The following is a 4,569-nucleotide window of genomic DNA, read 5'->3' as shown; positions in this document are numbered from 1 at the left end:
CTTAGTTGCTCCGCGGCATGTGGGATATTCCCGGGCCAGGGCTCGAACCCGTGTCCCCTGCATTGGTAGGCGGATTCTTAACCATTGTACTACCAGGGAAGCCCCTCAGCTGTTCCACTTTAAAATGCCCAGTTATGTCAGTCATTGAATAATTCCTCAAGGTTTCTTCTTTTTTAAAAGGATACTTGGGGGCTTCCCTGGTGGCGCAGTGGTTGAGAGTCCGCCTGCCGATGCAGGGGACACGGGTTCGTGCCCCGGTCTGGGAGGCTCCCACATGCCACGGAGGAGCTGGGCCCGTGAGCCATGGCCGCTGAGCCTGTGCGTCCGGAGCCTGTGCTCCTCAATGGGAGAGGCCACAACAGTGAGAGGCCTAAAAAAAAAAAAAAAAAAAAAAAAAGGATACTTGGATTAGCCTGGAATCATCCATGGCTCACACACAAAGGCCAGTGCAAGGAGTCAGAGGTCAGTCAACCTAGAAGTGGTCCACTGCACTCAGAGAAGGGAGGTTGTCTGAGGAGTCTGGTCACTGGGGCCTGCCCCTCCAGGTTGACTTGCAAATTCGTGTAGAGCTGACCTCCCCAGGTGTGACAGAGGGCCTGCTCATCCTGCCCACATCCAACGGCTTTTGATCCTCCCTGTTAAGAGAGTTCATACTCTAATGGGATAAAAATAATAGCAGTGGCATTAGTAGCAGTAATATTAGTTACCATATACTGAACACTTACTATGTGCCATTCTCTGAATAATCCTCATAGTAAACCTTTGAGGTGGGTTATTGTCATCCCCATTTTAAAAGGGCAAGACTGAGGCTCAGAGAGGCTAAGTAACATGCCCAAGATACACACAGATAATAAGATGGGCGGATTGCAGTCAAAGCTGTGCTCTTTCCTTATGCCACAGTTAGAATATGAAGTAGACCACGGACAGTGCCTCCATATAGATACATGGTACAAACCGTGGTGGCAATGCTAACTCTCAAAGGAAAAAGGAATTATAGCTGATGGGGAGGATAAGGAGGCAAGCAGTGCAACGTAAAAAATGGTGGCCATGGTGCAGGCAGTATGGTGGATGTCGCTCTAGATCAGCGCTGCCCAGAAGAAATATAATGCAAGCCATATATGCAATTTATTTATTTATTTATTTATTTATTTATTTTTGGCTGCGTTGGGTCTTCGTTGCTGCATGTGGGTTTTCTCTAGTTGTGGCGAGCGGGGGCTACTCTTCATTGTGGTGCACGGGCTTCTCATCGCGGTGGCTTCTCTTGTTGCGGAGCATGGGCTCTAGGCACACGGGCTTCAGTAGTTGTGGCATGTGGGCTCAGTAGTTGTGGCACGTGGGCTCTAGAGCTCAGGCTCTGTAGTTGTGGTGCACGGGCTTAGTTGCTCCACGGCATGTGGGATCTTCCTGGACCAGGGCTCAAACCCGTGTCTCCTACATTGGCAGGCGGATTCTTCACCACTGTGCCACCAGGGAAGCCCCCATACATGCAATTTAAAATTTTCTAGTAGCCACATCAAAAGAGTAAAAAGAAACAAGTGAAGTTAATTTTAACTGTATATTTTATTTATCACCATATATCCAAATATTTTCATTTCAACATGTACCAATATAAAATTATTAATGAGATAGTTACATTCTTCTTTTTCACACTGCCTTCACAATACTTTTACAGTCATAGTACAGCTCAGTTGGGACTAGTTAAGTGCTCAGTTGGCCACATGTGGTTGTTGGCTACCATGGTGGACAGCACAGCTGAAGACAGAGGGAGCAGCACGAACAGAGCCAGGAGAATGGATGAGTTTGCAGGGAGCACATAGAAGGAGCTTCGAATTGTGGACAAGCTCTGTGCTAAGAGTCAAGGGGATTGAGGGTGGAAAAATCAGCTCGAGATGTATTGTGGAGGCTCTTGAATACCAGAATGCTGCGTTTGTACTTAATTCAAGAGGTCTTCGGGCATAGAGGGCACTATGTTTTGCTCTGGGCAGAAGAATAGGCAGAAATGTTGGAGGTGAACTGAAGCAGGGAAAAGTCCCACCCAGGGGCTCTCATGGCTGTAGAGGCTGAAAATAAAGATGATAGCTAAGGAACTGCAAGAAGGGAGTAGATACAGAATTATAAAAAAAGAATTCTTTTTTCTGGTTTCTTCCCTTTGTGGTCTTTCCAATTTCTGCTTTTGTGTTCATGAGGTGCTTCCTAATACTTCTCTTCCAATTGCCTTTATGAAGTTTCTCCTGAGGATCGGGTGATACTCACTGCAGAAGTCCACTTATGAATGGGTTAAAATCTGTTCCTTTGGAAGACACCATTTTTCTGTTTGTGTGTTTGTTTCATTTCCCCTAATTTATTTGAGTTTTATCAAAATAACCAGGAAAATTCATATAGCCTTATCTCTGTCAGGGAGATCTATTTTTTAGACTGGCCTAATGTATACCTGCATTGCAAGAATGAATGCGCTGGCCCTTTTCTTCATCTTGTCCTCTGTTGTTGGAAGCCATTTTTCACTTCCTCCCTCTGTGGAGACTTTTCTTTGTGCATTCTCTCCTACCAGCTTTCTGCGGTCCAGAGAACTACTTCCAGTCCCTGTATCAGTTTCTTCTGGTTAATGAGGTTTTTCAGAGAGGCAGAGTGACATTTAGAAAGTAAAACTTGAATGATGTTTCTAGCCATTTGAAATCTTTTGAATTTGGAACTGCTTTGCTATAAACCTCAGAGACAGAAAGAGTTTCCTTCTCTTTTTTGATACAATTGTCTATGGAGGAAAGCTATGTCTCTAGAAGTCAAAATTACAGTTGTCTTCTCTCTTCCTCATCTCTTCAAATACTTTTTCAACAAAAACGGCCCTATAAAAGATGATAAATTAGACAAGATGAAGAGTTAGCGAGAAGTTTGTGAGCAGTGGCAAAACAGAAATTAAGGCAAAAAACAATCTTTCAGGGATATCTTGGAAGGGGCAACAACGTGTATATTAAGAGAGTGTTTTGATACATAAGGAGAGAATTCCCCATTCCTCCTTCTAAAAAAAAAAGTTTACATAATATACATAGAAAGTCATGCACAAATGTCAAGTATACAATCAACAAATCATAAAATATAAACTTCTACACCACAAACTAAGTGAAGACATAAACACTACCAACAGACATAAACACTACCTGGCCCTTTTCCCCTCCCCCATCACATTCCAGTGCCCCTCTCTCCTCCCCCATCAATAAGCTCCTCCCCCAGCATCACTACTGCCTTTTAACAGCCTAGATTCTGCCTGTTTTTGAACTTTGTATGAACGACTTCTTTCACTCAATAGTATGTTTGCGAGATTCATCTATGTTTTTGTGTGCAGTTATAGTTCATTAATTTGCGGGAATGTGTCATATCCATGTAGAAATGCCACAGTGTTTTATCTTTTCCACTACTGATAAACATTTGGAATTTTTTCCTCCTGATTTTGTCATTATAATGAATTTTGCTATGAAAAACCTTGTTTGTATCTTTCGGTGCACATTTGTACAGCCTTCTGTTGGCTATATGCCTAGGATGAAGTAAATGGGTCATAGAATATGCATATGTTCAGATTTAGCAGTTAATAACAAACATATTTTCCAAATGTTTGTACCAATGTATATTTTCACTATCAATGTATGGTATGTCAGTTGCATTACACTCTTGCCAACACTTGGTATTGCCAGTCTGCTTAACTTTGGCCTTTCTAGTTATGCATAGTGATATCGCATTACAGTTTTAATTTGTATTCCCTGATTATTAACAAGGTTCAGCACATTGTCATATGCTTATTGATCATTTGGCTATTTTCTTCGTGAGGGGCCTAGTCAAATTTCTTGCTGACTGTCTCAGATATTTTTTTCATTATCTACAGATGATGTAATTGTGTACATACAAACTACAAAAGAATACATAAACTATTAAAATTTAAAAATGAATTTAGCAATCTCATTGAAAATAAGATCAATATTAAAAATCAATCACCTCTTTTTTTACTAGTAATAAAAAATTGGAAAATGACATTTAAAAATGATACCGATACCATTGGCAGGACTTTACCGGTGGCACAGTGGTTAAGAATCCGCCTGCCAATGCAGGGGACACGGGTTTGAGCCCTGGTCCGGGAAGATCCCACATGCCATGGAGCAACTAAGCCCGTGCACCACAACTACTGAGATTTTGTTCTAGAGCCCACGATCCGCAACTACTGAGCCCACCTGCCACAACTACTGAAGCCCGTACACCTAGAGTCCATGCTCCGCAACAGTAGAAGCCACCGCAATGAGAAGCCCATGCACTGCAACGAAGAGTAGCCCTGCTCGCCACAACTAGAGAAAGCCCGCATGCAGCAACGAAGACCCAACGCAGCTATAAATAAATAAATAAATATTAAAAAATAAAAAAAAATAAATAAAAATGATACCATTGACAATAACATAAAACGTCTACTACTGAGAAACTGTCATAGCCAGGAGGAGCCTAAGGAGACATAGTAATTAAAGGTAATGTGGGGGCTTCCCTGGTGGCGCAGTGGTTGAGAGTCCGCCTGCCGATTCAGGGGACATGGGTTCG

Source organism: Lipotes vexillifer, unplaced genomic scaffold (assembly GCF_000442215.2).
Source record: "Lipotes vexillifer unplaced genomic scaffold, Lipotes_vexillifer_v1.1 scaffold317, whole genome shotgun sequence".
NCBI classification, from domain to species: domain Eukaryota; kingdom Metazoa; phylum Chordata; class Mammalia; order Artiodactyla; family Lipotidae; genus Lipotes; species Lipotes vexillifer.
Note: the sequence above shows the minus strand (reverse complement) of the source record.